The sequence below is a fragment of the Balaenoptera acutorostrata genome, chromosome 1 (genome assembly GCF_949987535.1).
Source record: "Balaenoptera acutorostrata chromosome 1, mBalAcu1.1, whole genome shotgun sequence".
Taxonomy (NCBI): Eukaryota; Metazoa; Chordata; class Mammalia; order Artiodactyla; family Balaenopteridae; genus Balaenoptera; species Balaenoptera acutorostrata.
The window spans coordinates 189401004-189427499 of NC_080064.1; the positions used below are offsets into that span (position 1 = coordinate 189401004).

The window sequence follows — 26496 nt, forward strand, 5'->3', positions numbered from 1 at the left end:
GTTCTTGGATTGGAAGAATCAATATTGTGAAAATGACGCTACTACCCAAAGCAATCTGCAGATTCAATGCAATCCCTATCAAATTACCAATGGCATTTTTTACAGAACTAGAACAAAAAATCTTAAAATTTATATGGAGACCCAAAAGACCCCAAATAGCCAAAGCTGTCTTGAGGGAAAAAAACGGAGCTGGAGGAATCAGACTCCCTGACTTCAGACTATACTACAAAGCTACAGTAATCAAGACAGTACGGTACTTGCACAGAAACAGAAATACAGATCAATGGAACAGGATAGAAAGCCCAGAGATAAACCCACACACCTATGGTCAACTAATCTATGACAAAGGAGGCAAGGATATATAATGGAGAAAAGACAGTCTCTTCAATAAGTGGTGCTGGGAAAACTGGACAGCTACATGTAAAAGAATGAAATTAGAACACTCCCTAACACCATACACAAAAATAAACTCAAAATGGATTCGAGACCTAAATGTAAGACTGGACACTTATATATAAAAGTCTTAGAGGGAAAACATAGGCAGAACATTCTTTGACATAAATCACAGCAAGATCTTTTTTGATCCACGTCCTAGAGTAATGGGAATAAAAACAAAAATAAACAAATGGGACCTAATGAAACTTAAAATCTTTTGCAAAGCAAAGGAAACTACAAACAACACCAAAAGACAACCCTCAGAATGGGAGAAAATATTTGCAAACGAATCAACGGACAACGGATTAATCTCCAAAATATATAAACAGCTCATGCAGCTCAATATTAAAAAAACAAACAACCCAATCAAAAAATCGGTAGAACGCATAGCACAGGGAGATCAGCTCGGTGCTTTGTGACCACCTAGAGGGGTGGGATAGGGAGGGTGGGAGGGAGGGAGACGCAAGAGGGAAGAGATATGGGAACATATGTATATGTATAACTGATTCACTTTGTTATAAAGCAGAAACTAACACACCATTGTAAAGCAATTATACTCCAATAAAGATGTTTAAAAAATAAATAAATAAATAAGTAAAAACCAATTCTCCTTCTAGTCAAAAAAAAAAAAAAAAGATACGTGCACCCCAATGTTCATTGCAGCACTATTAACAATAGCCAAGACATAGAAAGAGCCTAAATGTTCATCGACAGAAGAGCATTTAGAAGATGTGGTACATATATACAATGGAACACTACTCAGCCATGAAAAGAATGAAATTACGCCATTTGCAGCAACACTGATAGACCTAGAGATTATCCTACTAAGTGAAGTAAGTCAAAAAGAGAAAGACAAATGTCATTGATAGCACTCATGTGTGGAATCTAAAATATGACACAAATGAACTTATCTATGAAACAGAGACAGACTCACAGACATAGAGAACAGTCTTGTGGTTGCCGAGGGTGGGGGGGATTGGGAAAGGATGGATTAGGAGTTTGGGATTAGCAGATGCAAACTGGTATATATAGAATGGATAAACAACAAGGTCCTACTGTATAGCACAGGGAACTATATTCAATATCCTGTGATAAACCATAATGGAAAAGAATATGAAAAAAATGTATATGTATGTATAACTGAATCACTTTGCTGTACAGTAGAAATTAACATGACATTGTAAATCAACTATCCTTCAATAAAATAAATTTAAAGAAAAAAGGAATAATGAAAAAAAAAAAAAATCGGCAGAAGACCTAAATAGACATTTCTCCAAAGAAGACATACAGATGGCCAAGAAGCACATGAAAAGCTGCTCCACATCACTAATTATTAGAGAAATGCAAATCAAAACTACAATGAAGTATCACTTTACACCAATTAGAATGGGCATCATCAGAAAATCTACAAACAACAAATGCTGGAGAGGGTGTGGAGAAAAGGGGACCCTCTTGCACTGTTGGTGGGAATGTAAATTGATACAGCCACTATGGAGAACAGTATGGAGGTTCCTTAAAAAGCTAAAAATAGAATTACCATAAGACCCAGCAATTCCACTACTGGGCATATACCCAGAGAAAACCATAATTCAAAAAGACACATGCACCCCAATGTTCATTGCAGTACTATTTACAATAGCCAGGTCATGGAAGCAACCTAAATGCACATCGACAGACAAATGGATAAAGAAGATGTGGTACATATATACAATGGAATATTACTCAGCCATAAAAAGGAACAAAATTGGGTCATTTGTAGAGACGTGGATGGACCTAGAGACTGTCATACAGAGTGAAGTAAGTCAGAAAGAGAAAAACAAATAACGTATATTAACGCATATATGTGGAATCTAGAAAAATGGTACAGACGAACCCGTTTGCAGGGCAGAAATAGAGACGCAGGTGTAGAGAACAAACATATGGACACCAAGGGCAGAAAGTGGCGGGGGGTGGTGGTGGTGCTGTGATGAATTGGGAGATTGGGATTGACATGTATACACTGATGTGTATAAAATGGATAACTAATAAGAACCTGCTATATAAAAAAATAAATAAAATTAAATTAAAAAATTAAAAAATTAAATAAAATAAAATACCTAGCAACTAGTATAACATTACATAGACCAATTATAATGGATACTCAACCAGCAGACACCAGCTATAAACAACTGATAAAGCTTTCCCAGTGTGTATTATTAGAATACCAACCTGAAAACAGCAATAAATACAACAGAACCCCTCCCTGCAAGGAGTTACATTTTTTTAAATAGGAAGAGAGACAACAGATAAAACATTAAACTAATTAGTAAGAAAATTTCAAGTACAAGAGTATAAAGAAGATAGAGAAAATGTCATCTGAGGAGGTGACATTTGAGTTGAGATGTGAATTAATAAGATGTAATAAGATGAAATGTGCCCCCCCCCAATATGTCCATGTCCTAATCCCTAGAACTTGTAAATGTTGACTGTGTTTAGAAAGGGGAGCATTATAGATGTGATTAAGTGAGCACCTTGAGATAAGGAGGTTATCCTGGACTATCCAGATGGGTACTAAATCCAATGACATGTCTTTATAAAAGAAAGGCAGATGGAGATTTGAGACAGAAAGGAGACAAAGACACAGAGGAGTAAGCAATGTGAAGACAGAGGCAGAGATTGGAGTGATGCAGCCGCAAGTCAAGGAGTGCTAATAGTCACCAGAAGTTGGAAGAGGCAGAGAATGGATTCTCCCTGTCCTAGTCAGCCCAGGCTGCCGTAACAAAATGTCACAGATGTGGTGGCTTAAACAACTGACATTTATTTCTCAGAGTTCTGAAGGCTGGGAAAGCCAAGATCAAGGTGTTGGTTGATTCAGTTCCCCAATGAGGGCCTGCTTCTTGGATTGCAGACGGCCACATTTTCTGTTGTCTTAATTCACAATTCATAGTAATTTGTTACAGCAACCCTGGGAATCTCATACAGAAAGCAACTATGGAGAATCTGATAGAAGTATATTCTAATCAGAATGAACAGCAAGTGAAAACTTCCAAGGTCATCTATAGAGAATGTACCACTTATCAAAGGTCATGAAAGAAGATTTTGGGGAAATACACCATGTTCATAAAGATGCCATTTTTCTCCAAGGTAATCTATAAATCCAATGCTATTCCAATCAGTATCCCAAAAGATTTCTCATATAAATTTACAAACTGATTTTAAAATGTATAGGGAAGATCATAGCCAAAACAATTCTGAAAAATAAGAGAACAACAGGTATAATATTTACTTAACATATATTGTCTTATAAAGTTAGAGTAATTAAGAGAATGTGATATTGCTATAAGGATAAACAGATCAAAAGAGCTTAATTTCAAAACCTAAAAACAGACCTCTATTTATGAACATATAAACAATAACAAAATATATGTATACATATATATTATACACACACACACATATATACATATATTTGAAAAGTCAACACAGGTGGCATTTTAGATCAGAGGAACAAAGAAAATTTACTTAAATAATGCAGGTGCACATTATTATATTATAAATACATATATATTATACATAAATAAATATATATAATATATTATATATAACATATTTATATTATATATTATGTTATAGTATATGTTATATATAATTTATATTATATATAAAAGGAAATTTATATTATAAATTTATATTATATATAAAAGGAAATTCCAGGTAGATTTAAAAACTAAATATAAAAAAATCAAACTTTACAAATTTTAAAAAACAATATTGAGAAATACCTTTATGACCTCAGAGTTAAAAATTTCTTAAATAAGACCCCCAAATCCAGAACTGTAAAGAAAAGTATTTCATAAATTCAATTACCTAAAATATTTAAAGACAATATTATAATGGTGAAATGAAAAGGCTCAGAGTTTACTTCACTTGGAATTTATATAACTGACAAAGACTGAGTGTCAAGAATATATAAAGAACACCTACAAAACCAGTAAGAAAAAGACAAACAATTTTACGATTTGCTTTTCCACATTCAACATTCCACAGGTATACAACAGAGGTCTGCAGCTGCTGCATGATACACAAACACCCTTGACGCCTTAGTCGGGAGAATGGTCCCTCCTGGGGGAGGAGGTGGAATGGGGACCAGAGGGACCCACAGGACAATAATCATGTGTGCACTGCTTTCCTTCTTGACCTTTCTATTTCTATTTACATGGGTTTTCATGTTGTTACATGTTTCTATACCTGAATTACTCCATAATAAATAAAAACCCAACACAGTTAAAAACAGCAATAAACTGATCAAGCATAGGGGAAAAGAAAAGGACCTCATAGAACTGATTCATTACCTTCCCTGTAATCATGAACAGAGGTAAAATACTCATTATTAGCTTTTTGCAATTCTTCTTCCTGGATCACATATTAAAGAGTTAAAGTCTCCTATTCTGTATTTATATTAAAAAACTATATTTACCAATTTCACATTATGTTTAAACAATAATTCTTACAGTAATCATAAATTCTTCTGCTACTGCCTATAGCTCTTTTGAGTCAAAAAAAAATGAAAGAATTTAAAGATAATAGGTAACTCGGCAGAGGACAAAGCACAAAAGTCTTGGATGCGAAAGGCCTAGATATGACGTTCAGCCATGCCTATTACTTACTGAGAGGGCCTGCAATTTATACAACATCTGCGAACCTCCCTCCTCCATTCCTGATTTGTCAAACGAGAACACTAATTCTTCTTAGAAGGAGCTGTACATATAGGAGGTGCCTGGCAAAAAGAGGATTCAAAAATTTTTTTAAGCCAGACATGGCCTTTTGGGGTAGGAGATTTGTTTTTCTCTTTGGATTCCTTGGTTAATTAATATAATCCTCCTTTCCTTCCTTTGTAAATAGTGGCCCAGGGAAGGTTCACGGCGGGAGTCATCCTTCCCAGGTACAAGCAGGAAGGGGTGCTCTACCTAAACAGAATTTTAAAATGATAATGAAGCCCACTAAAAGCCTGCCTGTTGTTGACTGCTACCCTGTGCTGGCGATTTAAATAATGTCAATGCTAAATACTCCTCTTCTGCTATGGTAGACCACTCCCACTGTCCTCCCCCTTGGTAGGTCGCTGCTCTTTTACGCCTTCCTCTCTTTGTAGTACACAGCAGTTTAAATTCTGACAGCGGTCTGCCTGCTCTGTCTCTAACTCTGAAGCAGCTGAATGTGGCTGAAAAAAAACACACAACCAAGCTAACAATTCCAGTTTTGCATTCGTGACCTCAAATCCCAAATGGGCACTAAACACTGGTGAGTATTTTACTACACTTTCTTGGAATATTTGTTTTCTCACTATCCAAAATCACCATATCACACCTTTTTCTTCCTTCTCAAATCTACAACACCCTGCCCCTGCCATTCCGCTCATTATCAGCTGATGACTGACTCTTACTTCAATGAGCAAGTAGAAGGACTGAGATGAGAATTCCCTAATCTTTCCACCATCAAGCATACCACTTCTACCAGTGAAATCTACCTTCCTGCCTCCTCTTCCAATAGGTGAGGTATTCCTGCTCCTATATGCTTCTCCAGTGGCGCTTTGGATCACATCCCCTATCACCATTCCAAGGACTTCAGGCACACAAAAACCCCCTCTCTCTCAAGTAATAATTTTTAAGTAATGAAAGGATGGTCATGGATGGATGGATGGGTGAATCCATGAATGGGGAGAGAGAAAAAGAAAGAGAGAATTATGTTCCCATGATCACACCTCCTTAGAGCTACAACCCCACCTTGTTTTAGTTCCTTTCCCAGTAATAGTTTTCTAAATTGATGTCTAAAATCATTCTCTCCACTTCCTCACTTCTTAGCCTCTCACCAATTTGATCTCACTGGACTTGGTCACCACCATTCTGCAGAAACTATAGTAAGCAAGATCACCAAAAATCTCCATCACGTCCAAACCAACGTCATTTCCCTGCCCTTATCTCAAACTCCCCACAGCGCTCAGCTACTTACTGCTCCCCTCTCCTTGAGACGTTTCCTCCTCTTGCGGCAGCCCATTGTCTGGTGTCCTTCCTGCCTAACCATCTGCTTGTTCTCGGCTCATTCGCATCTTCAGATACTACCTGTACACTCCCTTCTCACAAATCTCTATCTCCAGCTCCCCTGAACTCTGTCTAAAAGGCATTTATTTCCATTTTACCATGTCCAGAACGGAACTCTTGATTTTCCCCCATAATGTTCATCTACCACGTTCACCTTATTAGCAACGGACACTACAGCCCACCTAGTTACTCAAGCCAGAAACCTAATAGTTACTTTTTATTCTTTTTCTCTCACACCCCAAATTACCTCATATCGTAACAACAGTCGTAACTCTGAAATATATCCTAACTCTAACCATTTCATTCTGTGAGATAAAATTCATATTTTATGGCAAGACAAGAAAAATTTAAACATAAAACATCTTCCCTGCCCCTTGGCCTCCTCTCTCCCCCCGCTGTGTGTTGCGTATCTGCATCATGCATCAACCATACCTCCACCATCAGCAAGAATACCTGGTCAGCCGTAAAGAGCAACATCCTCCCAGCATCAACAAGACAACTCCTTAAGAGGTAACGTTCCTTCTTGATCTTGTAAGGGGTCACATGACCTACCAGGACGACGCTTAGATCTGGATTATGTAAAATGTCAATAATATGTTATTTGATGTACAGCTCTCAGTCTCAAAAACAAACAAACAACCTCATATAATTGCGACCTGACTTCTAACCCACAGTTCTCAGAGCTTTCTGAGATGCTCTTCCTGGGCTATAATCCTCAAATTTGGCTTGAATAAAATTTTCCATTTCTTTCTTAGATCGACTGATTAATTTTTCGATGACAATTCCGTTCTTTATCATCTAAGCCACCTTCACCTGGGCTACTAAACTCTCCTTCTGCTTGCCCACACCTCATTCTTGCACCAAAAATTCTATATTCCATAAAAAAAAAAAAAGCGTAGACTTTTAAAGTGCGTATCAGATCACGTTGCTCCCCTGGTGAAAACTCTCCAAGGACTTTCCATTATACCTAAAATAAAATCCAAAACCCTCACCGTGGCCTAGAAGCGCCCACACCGTCTCGTTCATCTCTACCTAAGCGATTTTGTGAGGCCCTCCCCGTCGCTCAATACACTTCGGCACCTTCTTTTTCTGGATGCGATCAAGACCCTTCTCCTTAGAATAAGTTCACATCCCCGTTTGCCTGGGTGGTCCAGGTCTGCATCTGTTATCCTGATGTCCTACCCACTTTTGTATTTGTCCCAGACTTATCTTTTACTTTAATACCAAGGCTTATTAATAGTTACAATAAAATAAGCCAGGATGAATTTGGTAGATCCTCATTTTGTACTTCTAGCTACTACCCTGGTCTTGCCTAATAGTATGTGAGACACGTGCAGTGAACTGAGTTCTCACTTCAACTGGTGAAATCTGAAAGGTGACCTCAGTGAGGATCCTGTTTCCCAGACCCTTTCCAATGGGAAAGGACCACACAAGCTTCCGAAAACAAAGTGCGCTGGGACAAGAGGCTACGGAGAGCCAGCTCTTCCAGTTCCTGGTGGTGTGGGAGACGTCGTAAATGTCTCTGCCTCTGGTGTCTGAACACCAGAAAGAGACAAATCTCCTGGTGATTTGTGTGACCTTGGGTAATACCCTGTGGACTACTGGACTTGCTTGTCCGGGTGTTGGAGTCTCAATTAGCAGTGTTTGGGGGTTCCCATTTTGTGGGAAGCTAGTAAGAGAGGTCTGATTCTGAGCACAGATTATGGCCGATGACCTGAAAAACCACTGTGCAGACAGGCAGCAGCTGCAGTGAAAGGGCACTTGCTCTGGTCTGCCCAGACTACCTGGATTTTGGAAGGGACACCCAGAGCAGCAACGTCTGCAACAGCAGCTCAGAACGATGCCATTCAGCATACTCTCCCAACTTTAGGAGACAGAAACTTGGGACAACTTCATTGGACTAAGCAACCCTGAGGACCCATAGGGATATCTGGAGATGAGAGAAAAAAAAAAGATGGGCTGCCAGAGATTGTGAAATAGAGATTTAGAGTCATCTACATCTTCTGGTAAATAGTAGGAGCATTTTTTTGAACTCTACTCTGGGTCATTTAACTCTCTTCTGGGTCTCCAAAATGCATAATAAATCTGAACAAACTCATTGCTTGCAAGATAACTCCTACAAAGCCCTTGATGCCTTGTCCATGCTGGGTAAACAGTAGCTAGTATCACTGATTACCTAAGCAGTACCCAGATAATGTAAGGCTCCTAGAAGTTTCCAAGAAGTTATAGACCCTGATTTACACACTCTTAGAGTTTATACTCTACTTCGGTTATAACGAAATACATACGAATTTCAATGACAACAAAAGTCAAAATGAAAGTAAGCTCAAAGTTAAGTATTCCAACAATAAATGCTGCAGGCCTTCAAAGAAAGGGCATTATTTTGAGCTGGGTAATATCTTTTTATATAAAAATGACTGAGTCCATGATGGCAATAGGCTATACAAATCTCGGTCAACAAAAAGTAATACTAACAACACATCCCAAAAAAGAAGGTTGTAAGTACTGAGAACAAGTTGAATATTTTCATTTACTCTAAAAATAAATAATTTACTGTTGGAAGGTCAATTAAGGTACATACTGAAAAACGGTAGGAACTCAGGAAAAGAATAACATGGCCACCCATGCAGTGCCCACAATGCTATATGTACCTCAGTAAACTTCTTTGGCACTCAACCACACAGGACCAGAAACTACATTAGCAATGTCTCAGAGTAATAAAACTCAGGGATGCTAATTTATACAAACCAGGCCTATAGAGATTAATTGCCAATGGACCCTTTACACAGAGGAATGCAACTGTCATTTGGTCTAAATAGTGCACTTTTGGACACATGCTTCATGGAAACAAAATTTTCAGATGAGCTTGGTGAGGATGGACTCAGAATGGCGATAGGGCAGTTAATTTTATGGCTGCATATTCTATGACTTTAGATCTAACGGACTTACGGGTCCATCCTCTTAATAAGGAAAGAGTCACCAAATAGCCCCATACTTCATGTTGAACACCTAGAACGTGGTCTGGCTCCCAGCAGGCATTTAGTAAATATTTGCTAAATGAATGAATGAATGAAAGTTTCCCTGTGCTTGGATAGTTATTGCCAAACTTTGTCTTTCTGTTTTTCTACAATTTTTCCTGAAATGTTCTGAACTGCATTATTCCAATCAACACGTTTTTTGAATGACATATTAATACCTTCAATCCTTATAGTCAAGAGTCACTAGCTGGAAAGTCGGTTGTTCTATTAAAACAGGGTTTTTCAACCTCAGCGCTATTGACATCTTTACCCAGATAATTCTTTGCTGTAAAGGGCTGTCCCGCGCACTGCAGATAGTTCAGCAGCATCGCTGGCCTCTACCCGCTATGCCAGTAGTGCAGGCACGCACGCGCACACGCGCGCGCGCACACACACATACACGCTGTTTCTCCTGTGTTTCCCATTAATATTTACTTCTGCGATGCATGATGATGCTTTGTTTCATGGTTTTGAGGTAGTTCATGGCAACAGGACTAAGGAAAAGAGGATTGGCTTGGGGTGGAGTGAGGCAGGGTGGAAGGAGTTTGAGAGGAAAGAACAGTTGCTAAGAACAGCTAAGTCAATCAGAAATGTCCCCAGGCATTGTCAAATATCCCCTGGGGACAAAATCAACCAGTTCTTTAAAGTGACATCTCTGCTCTTATCTATTAAGTACTAATTTCAGAATTTAACAGTTAGAGACTACGTCACTGAGTCCTTAGTCTTCATTGCTGTCTCTCCTAAACGTCACCCTTCCCCCCACAGGTCACCACACCTTTACATAGATACACCACCTGCAGCAGTGATTTCAAGGGAGAGGGGAAAGAAAATAATCTGGAAGGAAATTAGGTCCCTCACTTCCACCTACCGCATCCAAATACAGTAGCCCTCCACATTCGAGGGTTCCATATGCACAGATTCAACCAATCATGGACTGAAAATATTCAGGGGGAAAAAAAATCCCAGAAAGTTCCAAAAAGCAAACCTTGAATTTGCCAGGGTCAGCAACTATTTACATAACGTTTACATTGTATTAGGCATTATAAGTAATCTAGAGATGATTTGAAGTATATAGGAGGGTGTGCACAGGATATATGCAAATACTGCACCATTTTATATAGAGACCTTGAGCATCTTCGAGTTTTGGTATGGGGGTGGGGGGAGATACGTGGAACCAGTCCCCTCACTACCCTGCAGATATGAGGGACCACTGTAATGCCAAGGGTCCTCGGAGATACAGTGAATGTGGGTCCTATTTTATCAGTTGACTCTTACCAACACACTTTGTCAGCTTTCATGCAGCACAAAAGAAAAGGAAACAGGAATCAAGTCCCCCCAAAAAGATGAAGAAGTTTGACTACAATGACCATCCTCCCAACAAAGACTGATGTGATTTTATCAGGTTTTCTTTAAAATCCAAACGCTTCTGGCTTACCTATTCTAATACAAAGTTACTGGAAAGAAGGAAAAACACTAAAGAATTTTGAAAAGTCAGAATTCTTGACTCATTGATCCTAAAAACAAATTTATGAAACAAATATAAGCAACATATTATGACTTTTTATAATTTAAAAAGCCTATTAACTTATATAATCATATTTTATAAGCTAATATAGCACATTAAATACGTAAGAAGGCAGAAATTAATACATATGCCAAATACCATCTGAGGTAAAGATTATTTTATAATTGAGAGAACAGGGACCCAGACTAACCCAAAGTTATAAATAACAGAACCAGGATGATGCAAACCTTGTGTTTTTTCCCCGACGCTACAGCACCTCCCTTGTGAGTGTAGGGGAGCAAAACCTGCCACCTCAAAATGTCTCTTTGGCATGCGGATTATTTTGAAATGAAAACAATCAAGGCCCAAAAGACTCAGGAAGAAACTTTGACCTTCCCCATAACTGCCTAAAAAACATTTCGATAGAGGGCCTATTCCAGGAAGGGAGCTATCCCCCATATCCCCGTATATAGTAGTAACTAGTATAGTAGGAACTAGAGTAGGAACTATAGTAGGAACTAGGTGTGTAGACAGGGAGGAACCTAGCAAATTCCTCTCTGTGTCCTATGTCTCTTCCTGGCCCAGCAAACATTTATTCACCAAACATTTGTTTTTCCATCTCCATGTGCATTGCCTTCCTCCCCTTTAAATCCCAAACCACAACCCCCAACATCCTCTTTTGTCTTTAGCTGAAGACGGTATTTAAGGGTGAGGGTTTCAGCCATTTGAGGAGTTATTCAGTTTTTTGGGGTCTCTCCCATTGTACATATGTTATTAAAATTTTGTTTGATTTTCTCCTGTTGATGTGTCTCATGTCACTTTAATTCTTAGACCAGCCAGAAGAACCTAGAAGGGTAGAGAAAAATTTCTTCCTGCTCAACATGAATATATCTCATTATTCTTTCTTTGATTTCATAAAACCTTAATAACTATCGTAACTTCTATGTATGCCTAAATTGTTGATACAGCAAATACCACTTTATCTAAAATATTTTAAAACACTATACAAATTTAAATATAAACATTCTCAATGATTTCAATTGGTTAAATTAAACTTTGTTTGGGAACTCCCTGGCAGTCCAGTGATTAGGACTCTGCACTTCCACTGCAGGGGGCAATGGTTCGATCCCTGGTCGGGGAACTAAGATCCCACAAGCTGTGTGGTGCGGCAAAAAAAAAATTTTTGAATAAAAAAATTAAACTTTGTTTAATTTTAACATTTTGATGGTCTTAAAATATAAGATAATAATATACAAGAGTGAAAAAAAAATTGAACACTTAGCCAGAAATTCTATTTAGTCATATGCTGGGATGATTCAGCTACATAAAGTTAGTTAAATCAAACATATGACCAAAACCTAATAAATATTTTTATAAAATAACTATATATAAGATGTTAGTATATTTGAGCCATGTTTGGTCCTATTCAGGGGAATGGAATGTTTTTCTGGGTGTTTTTCTTGACAAGACAGGAACTTTAATCCCATAGAAACTCTGGGAGCCTGATGGTCTCCTCTCCCTGGCTATAGATCAGGTCTCAGAAAGTCACAGATATTTTTCTGTTTTAAAGTCAGACATGGTATTTCAACAGCTTTTTATTATACCTTAGAACCAGATACACCTGCCTTCAGAGACATTTTTTCCTTCATCCTGAGTCTTCTCTTAATTTGTCCTCAAATGACCAGTCAGGAAAATCAGAAAAGTATAATGTGCCAAGAGTCACAAAAACACCATTCTGATAAGCACTGGGAGCAAGGGCATGTCTAAAAAAAGCTTTCATCTATTTCAGGAGCTCTCTAAAAGAGGCTCCTAAGCTAAATTTTTCAGTCAATAAATTTGGTTTAAACATGAAGTGGGTAACAGGATAACATCAGTCCAACCTTCAGGACTTTTCCACTTCAAATAATTACCTACAACAAAACCGCAGGTTAATTACACTTATCACCAGTAACCAACCTTTCTGCGGAAACAACTCTTTCATAAATACTTAAGAATAATAAAGGGCAACAGTCAGAAATGTAAAGACTCACAAAAATTTTGAACACTGTTCTTTGCCTAGCACCCACAGAAAAACCCTTAAGCCTAAACTGTGGTTACAAGTAAAGTATACCATTAATTTTGAGCAGAAGAAACTATTAGCATATGATCAGCTATCAATCACCCCAAGACTAAGCTCTCCTGACTGGAGTTGTCTTGTTTTGTTTTTGACTTATTTTTTTAAGTAAATGCTTAGGATCACATATTATTTTTCACAAAGAGAAAAGTACAAAAACTGTACTGACCTATGTGATTTATCATGGTTAACAAACCAATTTTAAAAAAGAAAAAAAAATTGCAACAAAACACATTGCTGATTTTGGTATTAGGGTGATGGTGGCCTCATAGAATGAGTTTGGGAGTGTTCCTTCCTCTGCAATTTTTTGGAAGAGTTTCAGAAGGATAGGTGTTAACTCTTCTCTAAATGTTTGGTAGAATTCACCTGTAGAGCCATCTGGTCCTGTACTTTTGTTTGTTGGGAGTTTTTAAATTACTGATTCAATTTCGGTAGTTAATTGGTCTGTTTGCATTTTCCATTTTTTCCTGGTTCAGTCCTGGGAGACTGTACCTTTCTAAGACTTCGTCCATTTCTCGTAGGTTGTCCATTTTATTGGTGCATAGTTGCTCATAGTAGTCTCTTATGATGCTTTATATCCTGTAACTTCTCCTTTTTCATTTCTGATTTTATTGATTTGGGCCCTCTCTCTTTTTTTCTTGATGAGTCTGGCTAAAGATTTATCAATTTCGTTTATCTTTTCAAAGAACCAGCTTTTAGTTTCATGGATCTTTACAACTGTTTTTTTAGATACCACTGTTTGCAGACAACATGATACTATACACAGAAAATCCTAAGGAAGCTACCAGAAAGCTACTAGAGCTCATCAATGAATTCAGTAAAGTTGCAGGATACACAATTAATACACAGAAATCTGTCACATTTCCATATACTAACAACAAAATAGCACAAAGAGAAATTAAGGAAACAATCCCATTTACCAATGCATCAAAAAGAATAAAATACCTAGGAATAAACCTACCTAAGGAGACAGAAGACCTGTACTCCAAAAAACTATAAGATGCTGATGAAAGAAATTGAAGACCACACAAACAGATGGAAAGATACACTGTGTTCTTGGATTGGAAGAATCAGTATTGTCAAAATGACCATTCTACACAAGGCAATCTGCAGATTCAATGCAATCCCTATCAAATTACCAATGGCATTTTTCACAGAACTAGAACAAAATTTTTTTAAATTTCTACAGAAACACAAAAGACCCCGAATAGCCAAAGCAATCTTGAGAAAGAAAAACAGAGCTGGAGGAATCGGACTCCCTGACTTCAGACTATACTACAAAGCTATAGTAATCAAGACAGTACGGTACTGGCACAAAAACAGACATATAGATCAATGGAACAGGATAGAAAGCCCAGAAATAAACCCACGCACTTATGGTCAATTAATCTATGACAAAGGAGGCAAGAACATACAATGGAGAAAAGACAGTCTCTTCAATAAGTGGTGCTGGAAAAACTAGACAGCTACATGTAAAAGAATGAAATTCGAACATTCTCTAACACATATACAAAAATAAACTCAAAATAGATTAAAGACCTAAATGTAAGACCAGATTACTATAAAACTCCTCAAGGAAAACATAGGCAGAACACTCTTTGACATAAATCGCAGCAATGTTTTTTGGATCTGTCTCCTTGAGTAATGGAAATAAAAACAAAAATAAACAAATGGGGCCTACTTAAAAGCTTTTGCACAGCAAAGGAAACCATACACAAAATGAAAAGACAACCTACAGAATGGGAGAAAATATTTGCAAACAATTCAACTGACAAGGGATTAATTTCCAAAATATACAAACTGCTCATACAGCTCAATATCCAAAAAACAAACAACCCAATCAAAAAATGGGCAGAAGATCTAAATAGACATTTCTCCAAAGAAGACAGACTGATGGCCAACAGGCACATGAAAAAAAATGCTCAACATTGCTAATTAATTACTAGAGAAATGCAAATCAAAACTACAGTGAGGTATGACCTCACACAGGTCAGAATAGCCAGCATCAAAATGTCTACATATAATAAATGCTAGAGAGGGACTTCCCTAGCAGTCCAGTGGTTAAGACCCCACGCTTCCACTGCAGGGGGCGCGGGTTTTACCCCTGGTCAGGGAACTAAGATCCTTCATGCCACACAGTGCAGCCAAAAAAAGAAAAAAAAGAAAGCTAGAGACAGTGTGGAGAAAAAGGAACCTTCCTACACTGTTGGTGGGAATGTAAATTGGTACAGCCACTACAGAGAACAGTACGGAGGTTCCTTAAAAAACTAAAAATAGAGCTACTATATGATCCAGCAATCCCACTCCTGGGGATATATCTGGAGAAAACTATAACCTCAAAAAGATACATGCACCCCCATGTTTATACATTTATAGTTATAAATAACCATGAAATGAGATAATGTACGTGAAAATAATCTCGAATTGTAATATCCTATATAAAAGTAAGATGCTATTAGCAGGACTTTACAGTGAAAGCCAAAGACACCATTTGGGCCTACTAATAGTCAACAGCTCCATCATTTATAGATCTTAGATGACCCTCAGTTTTTAAGGACTCCAAGTATTCATGTTTCCCTAACCCCATGAGCATATATCAGTCAAAAATCACTGACATTATGTTCCAGAAGCCTAATTCTTATTCCATGAAAGCCTGACAGACCTGAAAAGGATAAAAATCTGGCCTACGTTAATGCCTACACTCAATTATATAATAGTGCACATACCAAAGATTTCCAAAATGTATTTCAGAACAGCAAAACTAGTTCTCAAGCAGCAAAATTAACACAGACCTTGTCGATTTCCTCTTCTCTAACTGTTAACTGGCCACACTCTCAGGCGGTCTTTTACCAATGACTTTCCTATTGACATCGACCTTGTGACATTCTGCATCTTTTGCAAATTTTGCTATTAGGCTTTGCATTACATGTGCATTGTATGTTAGTGATTGTTAATTACCAAGACTACTATGAAGTGGGGAGAGGGTTTTGAGTGTAAAATGCATTGGTTTTCAACTCGTTAGTGGATGTTTTCCTATTCTGATGGCCTCAGCATCCCTGTGCACTCAGTGTGGAGACTATAGTAATGAACAGTCAGATAAGAAGGACACCCTATTCCTACCTCAAAGGGTTGTTCTGAGAATAAAGGTGAAATTCTGCTTGGCACACAGTAAGCCTCAATAAATGTTGCTTACTGGTATTTTTAAAGACAGAAGGCAGTAAGCAGAAGCCATTAGGCAGAAACAAGGAGAGGCAAAAGTAGTAACCAATTATGGAATAGGAAGACATCTACAAAGGGAAGCAAGGAGAGGAGTGCTGAGTCACAAGCATGATAGACAAGTAGAATCACCCTTGGCTCCCAGAGCTGGGCCAGATTTTGAGCACTGCAGCCTTGCTCAGAGTTTCCTGGCTCTCCCTTCAGACTGTGTGTACATAGTGACAATACACTGCTATCACCTGGGGTAACCGAGGATGCCTTAACCGAGAACTAACCAAACACACCCATGGGATCTCTTTGTTAAATTTTAGTCAACCAGACTTGCTTCTGGGGGAGATACTGACAAAAGAAACATTCCTTTCACTGAATGAAAGAGCCCCTTTCTTTTCTGATTTAACTGAGTCTCTTAACTGTTCTCTTCCTTCACTTTCAACAGATCCCAAAGGATACTTTCTCCACCTTCATGGGAAACATACACACAGACACACACACACAGTTTCTTGGTAATATATTAAGTGTGTACAGCACTCCACAATTTACAAAGCATTTTATTTCACATCCACAAGAGGAGAGTATAAAAATAACAAACTCTGGGAAAGGAATATAGGGATTTTCATTTTTAATGAGATCCCCAGATGACTAGCCAATCCTTTTATTTCACGTTTTTTCACTCACTAAATGAAAATCAAATTCCAGTTTTACCTTCCTGGGAATATTTGCACGTCATCTGAACTGAAGTTGTGGGTGTTTAAACACTCTTGAATCACACATATATAAACAGTCTCTTGGTTTATTACATAAATTACTAAGAATAACATTCATGGGTTTTCTATTAATTAACTAATTCATTATTTCATTCAACAATTATATTGAGCATGCAATTACCATGTGCCCAGCAAAGTATTCAAGGCTGGATTTCACCAGCTCAACTTTCACGATCGACCTTTTACAGACCATAATTACACAGCCAAGGTACCCATGAGGAGACCTACTGACGACAACCCAAACTGAGCTTCCCATAGAAACATCAATTCTACAGTGGAACAATTACAGACTTGGGATTCAAACCCTGGCTCTGCCGGACTTGCTTGCTATCTAGTTGGGGCAGCTTCTTCACGTCTCCAAGCATCTGTAAGATGGAGATAATAGCACCTACCTCACAAACGTGGAATGATAAGAGAGAATGATAATAATACACAGTGCCTGGTCAGTGTCTGGCACATATAATAGGTGTTCAATAAACAAAACCTACTGCCTTTCTTATGAAAGGGCTAGATTTTCTAAGGAAGATTATTGAAAACCCCATTCTCATGTATTATTATTATTTTTTTTTACAGCAGGTTCTTATTAGTCATCCATTTTATACACATCAGTGTATACATGTCAATCCCAATCGCCCAATTCAGCACACCACCATCCCCACCCCCCCACGGTTTTCCCCCCTTGGTGTCCATACGTTTGTTCTCTACATCTGTGTCTCAACTTCTGCCCTGCAAACCGGTTCATCTGTACCATTTTTCTAGGTTCCACATATATGCGTTAATATAAGATATTTGTTTTTCTCTTTCTGACTTACTTCATCTCATGTATTATTAACGTTCGCATTTTTCAAATGGAGAAAAATTAAGTTCAGGGAAGTTAAATCCTTTGTTCATGTATCAAGTGTGGTCAGCCCTTACTGTGTCCAGACGAGGGCTGTTCTCTGCAGATACAGGGATGCAAAGCACAGAGTCTCTGGCCTCAAGCACCACTGTCTCACAGAGGAAACACAGGAGAAGCGAACCGCCCCAGAAGAGGGAAGCACGGGGCTGTGGCAGCACACAAGTGAGCTCGCTCAGGATGCGGGGGCATCGAGGAGGCTCCCCAGAGGGGGTGTCCCAGCCGAGTCACGAGGGAAGTAACGTGACAAAAGCAGATACCCACTAGCAGCCTGGCTTGAATGAAACCAAATCCTTGTCTCCAAGACCCGTGAGTGTCCCACTATTCCACAGCTCCTGTGATTAGATTCAATTAACAAGGATTTTCTTAGCGCTTGCTTTATGGAAATGTCTGTACTAGATGGCAACAAAGGTGAATCATTATAGTTCTTATCTCATGACAAGACAGACATACAGATAACCAGCTCAACCAATACCAAATGTAAGTCTGACCTTCAAAATCAGGTGCTGGACTTCCTGCCTGAGCTCTCACCTAGTTCTCCGACTCCTGGTGGGGATGCTGGTGATTCCTCCCAGGCCCTGGGGAAGCAGGTCAGCAACACTGCCCACCCTGTGAACCGCCCCACGCGGCAAAGCCGGGCGGATGTTATTCACCACCTCATCTGTGAATTATAAATCTTCAATTTCTGCAAAGGAGCTTCTTTTATCACCTGTAGGTACCACGAGTTCTGTATTTCACTGTGCACAGTGTTTCTGCTTACTTGAAACTGTTTACAGTGGAAGTATTTAAAATATTTTACTTCAGGTATCTACATCTTTATAATTGAATTTTTTCTTTAGTTTTCTTTTGAGTGCTTTCTTCAGCAAATTTGGGGACCAGAATTATGCCTGCCTCAAAAAAATTACTGGGGAAACTTCCTGGCATTCTGTGCTTTGGAGCGATATAGGAATTATCAGACCCTTAGCAGTTTTCTTCAGCTCATCTGAAAAATCCGTTGAACCCTGAAGTCACTACTCACTAACAGCAGAGCTCCCCATTCAGTACAGACTCACCTTCACACGCCTTCTCAACACTGCACTCGATATAACCACTGAGTGACAAACGTGGATGAGTTCATTTATCTTCAGTCTTTCTTCTACTATATGTGGAATCTAAAAAATAAAACAAACGAATGAATGTAACAAAACAGAAACAGACTCACACATACAGAGAACAAACTGGTTACCAATGGGCAGAGGGAAGAGGAATGGGGCAAGACAGGCGAAGGGGATTAAGAGGTACAAACTACTAGGTATAAAATGAGTAAGATACAAGGATGTAATGTGCACCACAGGGAATATAGCCAATATTTCATAATAACTTCATATGAGTATTATCTATAAAAATACTGAATCACTATGTTGTATACCTGAAACTAATGTAATAGTTGATTGTAAATCAACTACACTTCAAATTTAAAAGAAATTAAGACAAGTTATTTTCTGTGTATGACTTTGACCACATTCCACAGCTTCTCGTAGGTGACTGTCCCATTTTAATAATTTCTAAATACCTTTGACTTTTATTTTTATTTCCTCCTTGGCCTACAAGCTCTTCATCTCGTACACTCTCCGTGTAAAACAAAACCCAGGGAAACACAGCATGTGGATCACTGGTACACCTTCTAAAATAATGTAATATCCCCGTCACCCATGACCCCTATAGCACACCCTTGTTCAAACCTGATGCTCCAAAAAGGAAACTTTTTCAGGTTACCCTGAGGACACTGTCCACTTACTTCTCAAGAGGCACCAACTTACCTGCTATTCAAGTCTGATAGGTTTCTGCTTCCACTTGGTCCTTTCTGCTTCACATATTCCCCAAGTTCCATATTTCTTATACGTCAGTGGTACACTTTCCTCTTTTACAGCAGTCCTACAAAGTTTCCTCTTTTCTTTTCTTCTCTCTCTGTTTAATTTCTTCCCATTTCAGTGGATTGTGGGGACGAAGAGGAGGTAATTGCACGGGCTCAAGACAAGACCTCAAAGCAGAAATCCAGAAAATTCTTTGAACTCTTTTAAGTGCTACCCAATTGATCATACTCTTAATAAGACTTTCTTACTTGTTTTCCTCTTCCTGAACCTAAGAAAATTATCTAAACTGATAATTGTACATATTATATATTATAATGTTATAATAAGTTGAACATTACAATCCAAATAATGCAATACTGCTTATATGCGAACAGAAATTCAGAGTTTAAAAGCAGTGAAAGTATAAAGGAAATTATTTTCTATCATTATGCAAGTTTTAAAACCATTAGGAAATGTTCTGTTTTCTAAAATCTACAATGCATTAGGCCTCAGTCCATTTGTCTGACAGAAGCAAAAAAGAGGCAACCTATTACATAATGGTCCAAACTGGAAATTCCTAAAAACAAGAAACAAGCTACTTTTATATTAGATCTAATTTACTATTAAATTGTCTAATTAAGACAAATACACACACACACACACACATATACACATTTATATGGCTTCATTCAAATATATATGGTAAGAGACAGTGAAAGGAAAACAAATGATAATACCATGTGACCTTTTTAATCCTGTGGGATTTGTTTTTCTTTTAAACATTTTTATTAGAGGAAATGTGAGATTTTTCACACGTTCATAATGTTTTAAATGAATAGCCTCTAAACCTGTAAACCTATTCACAATAGGTAAAAGTCAGATTTTTAAGAAAACCAACAAATAGATTATTTCATAAACTGCACACAGAAAAAATACCAACAGAAAGAACAGAAAACTTACAAACACTGCAAAGTTCAATGTCAGTATGGAAAGTTTATAAGGTTACAACAGGAATTCGATTACAGATGTGGAGAACATATGAACCCCTGGCACAAGTCTCACTGGTAACAGATGTCAAACGCCCTGGGAAGGTTACCATGCGTGCATTCATTCACTCATTCACTCATGCGCATGTCCACCCATCCGTTCCCCCAGCAAATATTTACTGAGGGTCCTCTGTGTTCCAGGATATAACAATGTTTAAAAAGAAGAAGAAGAAGAAGAAGAAGGAGGGGGAGGGAGAGAGAAGAGGGAGGAGGAAGAGAAACTGTCTAGTGACGAATAGTGACAAGAAACCAGGCAATTACAATTCATCATGGTAAGTAAATTAACAGGTGCTGTGACAGCACTTAAGAGGAGCACCTTATCCAGATATGTCAGTGGAGGGAAGAAAAGTGTGTAGGTGGTGTACACAAAGAAAATTCATTTAAGCGATACCTGGAAGAGTATGAATCATACAGAAGTCAGATAAAGAGTGGAAAGAATGGAAAAAGGTCCAAGTAGAGGGAACAGCATGAGCAAGTGGCTAAAGCAAAGAGGAAGCATAGCACGTGGAAGGAACTACAAAATATTCAGTAGGTAGGGGCATAGAGAGCAAGGCAGCGGTAATAGAAGATCATGTAATAAATGAAAGGCTTTCAGGGGCCAGATAGAAAGGATCTTGTACGGCAATTTAAGGAATCTGGAACTTATCTTAAGGGTAATGACAAGCCATTAGCGGTTTTAATCAGAAAAGCAATAATGACCAGACAAGTGTTTTAGTAGAATCATGCTGCCTGAAAACAGATCATTCATTAGAGAGGATCAATTAGCAGGTGAGAGATCAATTAGAAGTTTTGCCTGGATCCATAAGAGAGATGAAGAGAGAATCAGGAAAGTGGAAATGGAGTAAAGAGAAGTTTATAGTCTCAAGATACATTTAAGAAGTAAAATTAATAGGCAGGATAAACTTGATATGAGACTGGGAGAGGGTGGAACTCAAAGATAAACTCAATTTGTCTTTGGTAACTGAGATAGAGAACAAAGGCCAAGAAACAGGTTTAGGTGCAAAGATGGGAAATGCTGTCTTCAACAAGTTCACTTGAACCGCCTGTGAGTCATCTAGGTGAATCAAGCTAATGGACAATTAGCTAAAAAGGTCTGAGATGAGGAGAGAGACGAGCACGGACATTCATCAGCACACAGACCGCAGCTGAGTTTTGGGAGTGACTGCATAGCGTGAACGTGCAGAGCCAAAACAAAAGACATCTAAGGAACTTCAGCATTTAAGGGACAAACAAGCAGATGCTGCAAAGAAGGCTGACAGAAAACCCTCTTCCCAAACAGAAAGTCCATTTGATATCCCTATAAAAATTCCCTGGCTTAGATCTGGGAGACCCACAGAGAAAGTTCTCCTGACCAGCTGAAACTCACGCCTTTGCTAAGCTTTCTAACATCTGATAGCCACCATCACCTGCCCACTTCTCTACCCTCCCCCAAAACAACGGACACACAAACACTCTTACCTTTTCATCCAGTTCATAAGCTCTTCTCTCCTTAAAATAAAAAAACAGTCTGCTAAGAAGGTCTGTTTATATATTATACGACAAACAAACATTAAGTATTTAATGTTTAAAAAAAAAAGGGAGACACTCCACCCAGGTGGTAGTCTCCCAAAGCAGAGACACCTCCCTCCAGCAGTCCCTCAGGTTTGCTACAGTCATCCACCAGCCCAAGGGGTCATGATGTTCCCCGAGGGGCAGGGCAGCCAGGGTCTCCCAGAGGTGGGAGAGAGAAGATACAGAACAAACTGACAAGCTGACTGAAATTCTGTAGCTCTCAGCTGCAGCTGGGTGTTTCAGGACAAGAATTAAAGGCTTATCACCTTTTGGAAAGACAGCAGGAAGAATGACTCAGAGCATAATTCCTTGCACCTTGACATAAATGTTGATTTAGTCTTTCAAGAAAACTCTACAATATGTTAAAAAAAAAAAAATTAGCACTCTTGGAAAAAAACTGTCTCAGTCCTGCCAAAGATGAACTTTTCACACCAGCTTGAGCCCCACCAGATTCAAAATATGGAGTTTACTCACATATTTCCTGCTCTTCAGAGAGAGAGAAATGGAGACCTGCAAATACGAAGAGGCTTCCCTGGAATCCTGCAGTTACTCAGCATCTGGTCCTGCTGAATCAGTGCCTTGGACACCCAAGCCGTCGTCATTCCCACTGGACAGTGTATGCTGCGAGGGGTTTCTCCTCACCTGGTCAGCCGAGTGCAGGACTGCGGGAATGCTCGTTTAGCCGTCTCTGGGTTGGTGTGCACTGCAGTAAGAGTTCATCTCTGCCAACTCACGTGTCCCAACTTCACAGTGACCTGTGAACCAAGCCACAGAAAGAGAAGAAATGGGTGACTGTATCAATGCCTACTCCATATCCCAATTCCGGAAAACCTACAGTCTCCCTCAGGATCATGCCTTCAAGAAGAGAAAAGGCCACCAAATGAAATGCCGACATCTCACAGTCAGGGTGAATTTTTAAAAATGCAAATTGGGTAACTGCTCTCACAGCCAAAACACTGGCTGTTCTGTGCTCTGCCATTAACATGGGAAGGACAGACCAGGTTTCACCACAGATCACAAGACAAGGATGAGAGATTCAAGGGCCAGAGCCAAGCACTGAGCGACACCAGCCTGTATCAGCTGAGCTCAACACACATGAGAAATCCAGCCAAGACCTGCAGAGCCACCCAGCCTCACCGCGCCGGACTGACCAATCTCTAGCCTACTCCAAGCCATAGAAGTGAGCCCAGCCGAGTTAGGTGAAACGCCCAGCCCAGCCAAAGCCAGCGAACTCCCAGCCAACCTGCAGGCTCATCGCCAAAAGACTGACCTGTCACGTGAGCCAGACAAAGTTTGGATCTCCCACGGCCTAAGGGTCAACTTCTGTGAGGAAAAGCTGCATCCAACATCTAATACCTCCAGAGATGATAATTCTGAACAGAAGCACCCTGAAGGGCTTCTGTATCATCCAACATTTCGCCACATGCAAGAGTTTGAAAAAATCATGTTTTCTCTGATCACAGTTAGACTGCACATTCTTGAGGAGTGAAAACTTTTTAAAATTCCAATTATTTATTTCTTATTTTTCAAAGGTGAAACTGGTGAAGTTGAAGCCTCTCTAGCGTCCTCCATAATCTGTCCCGCATCCTTTCCCACATACGTTCAAGGCCATCCTGACGTGGAGGGGCTCTGAGAGCAGGAAGTTTTCTGTGGCCTGTTTGGGTAACATAAGACCTCCAGGGCCACAGAATGAAAAGGTAGTCAAGAGAAAAAAAAGCATTAGCCAATAATTTATTGTACTTGTCCCCTCTACCTCCCCTGCATTGAGGTCTACCCTAGTTACCAGACACAGGACTCGTTCCGGGCACACACTCGCAGGTGTTGTCTACGCTCTGTGCCGCCATCAGAGTCCTGGGTACCTGCATGGGCTCAGAGTAGCCTAGGGGGTCTGCTCATGGCCATGATGCTATGTGTTGCCCTGGTTCTGGACACGCTGTACCAGCCAGTGTCCGCCCTCCTAGAGAACATTAAACTAGACCTAGAGCCCACGGATTACTGTGGGAGATGGTGTTATTTATAGTCAGTCAGATTTTTAATAATTAAAAGCCTACCTTACGCAAATAAAGACAGAGAGCTAGCTACTGAAGTTCCTGCCCTTCTGGAGAAAAGACATCAAAATTTTGCCAAGTTTAACCTAATTCAAAAAGAATTTGAAGCATTTGAACCAACTTTAATGGAGGCCAGACTCAAGAACCAACTATCAGCAACAGAAAAACTGGAGGCCAATAAGAAGGAGGTGGAAATCTCCAACTCCTTGCTTAGGCTTAAAATACAGACCTTTACAAAAGAACTTAGCAAAGAGAAATCTAAGCATTTAGAACAAGTTGACATTCAAGAAATATTCAGTCTTTGAAAGATTCATCGAAACCCATCCAATATAAGTAACTACAAGCAAAACAGCCTTTAAAGTGCACCAGAAAAGCGAAGAACAACTTCAGACAGCACTAAAAAGATGCTTCAGATGACAATTCCCATCTTCGGGGAAGTATATAACTGCTTTCACAAGAAGCTAAAGAATGGACAGGAAGAGTGAGCAAACTTATTAATCAGAAAAAAAAAAAAGTTAAAAAAAAAACCTAAAATTCTACTGCATCTGGAACAAGTTCTAAATGATTAAGAAAGATTATTACTCAAGATGAGAGATCAGTCTGCAGTTCATGAAGAAAGCAACAAGGATGCAGAACCTTGAAACTAGATATAAACAAACATATCAGAAAATGAAGACTTCTAATAAGATGAATTCAAAGCAGTTTTGATGAAACTGACTCATGCTGCTGGGTTAAACATGGCTGATCTAGGCTTGGCTAGGCCAGGTGACTATGCTCACCTTCACTAGGTTTATTTTAAAATTTAATTTAAAACTCTTGAAGAATATGAAACCAAATGTACACTGCATTAACTGAAAGAGATAAAATAATTGAAGCACTGAAAGTCTGTAAGTCTCCAAATAAGAAAGCTTCACTATGATGAGAAAGGGGGACGGTAGTGGGGAGAGGGGAATGTACTTAGAAAGGAACAGGGAGAACCACCAGAGGCAACTTAACATCCTTCCTACACTGCACTGAGAAAAATAAATGAATTTTCACCAAATATCTAATGTAGAGAGAACTCACCCTGTGAAAATAGTGGAGAATTCTTTCAAAATATCAACAGATGGAAATGTCAGCATGTGAAGAGCTAGACATTTCCAAAACATTTTTCAGGAAGAACTTAAAACATTTCAAAAAGTAACCTTATATCCCTGATGTTCCCAATGGGGCATTTGGAAGAGCAAAAAGGGAGCACCAGGGAACCCAATGGATGAACAGACACCCAGAAAGCAGTGGCATCAGGCAGTGATGGCGCAGAGGCCAGGGCCTAGCGCCTGGTGGAGAGCAGATGCATCCTCCCAGGGACAGGACCACAGACGGAAGAGAGCCCTCCACTGGCCACCCCCATCCTCAACACAGTGCGTCCTACGCTGAAGCAAGCCAGAACTTGTCCTGGTGCTCCTTGACTGGTAGATGCTCAGGGCCTGCTGATTCAACCCTTCCACCTGAATGGAAGACCTGCCACCCTAAGAGCAGCAGGAAACAGTGGGTGCTAGGAAAGCAACAACAAAATGGGAAAAAGAGTCACCTGGAAGAAACCAGTCCTACTACAAAGTTCTGCTGAACACCGGGCCTGGGCACTATGAGCTATCATCAACCCAGACACTCACGCAGTCCCCGCAGTGTTTTTTTTTCACTTCCTCGCAAAGGAAGGCTGCTATAATTACTTCCACCCTGAAGATATGAAGCCTAGGCACAAGAAGGCTAAGCAATTTGCCTGGGGTCATAACTAAAATAATCCCAGGAACTGGGAACTAAAGGCAAGTATCCCAATTATGGACAAACCCTCCAACCATCCTGCTCTCCTAAGGATAATTTATGAAAATAAAGGCAAAGGTACTGTGTCTTTTGAAGCTGAGGACGTGAGCTCAGCATTGAGGACTTGAACATTTATAACTTGGCAGTTGGGTCAGGGCCTACTGGTATCTCCTTGAAAGCATTGTTCTTTTACCAGTTAAT

General features: G+C 39.3%; 1 long non-coding RNA gene across 3 annotated transcripts in view; it reads right to left on the bottom strand.

Annotated features, from left to right (window-relative positions):
- The window catches only part of LOC103012279 (uncharacterized), a 131664-nt gene that overhangs the window by 101011 nt on the left and 4157 nt on the right, over positions 1-26496 (bottom strand). For 2 of the 3 annotated variants that reach the window (XR_009005117.1, XR_009005095.1), the window contains exons 2-5: positions 23090-23202; positions 22355-22384; positions 19818-20038; positions 19071-19169 (exon numbers count right to left, since the gene is read on the bottom strand). This is a non-coding gene — a long non-coding RNA (uncharacterized LOC103012279). Of the gene's footprint in view, positions 1-17878; positions 19170-19817; positions 20039-22354; positions 22385-23089; positions 23203-26496 lie in introns of those variants that run through there. The other variant, XR_451850.2, reaches the window with a different exon arrangement.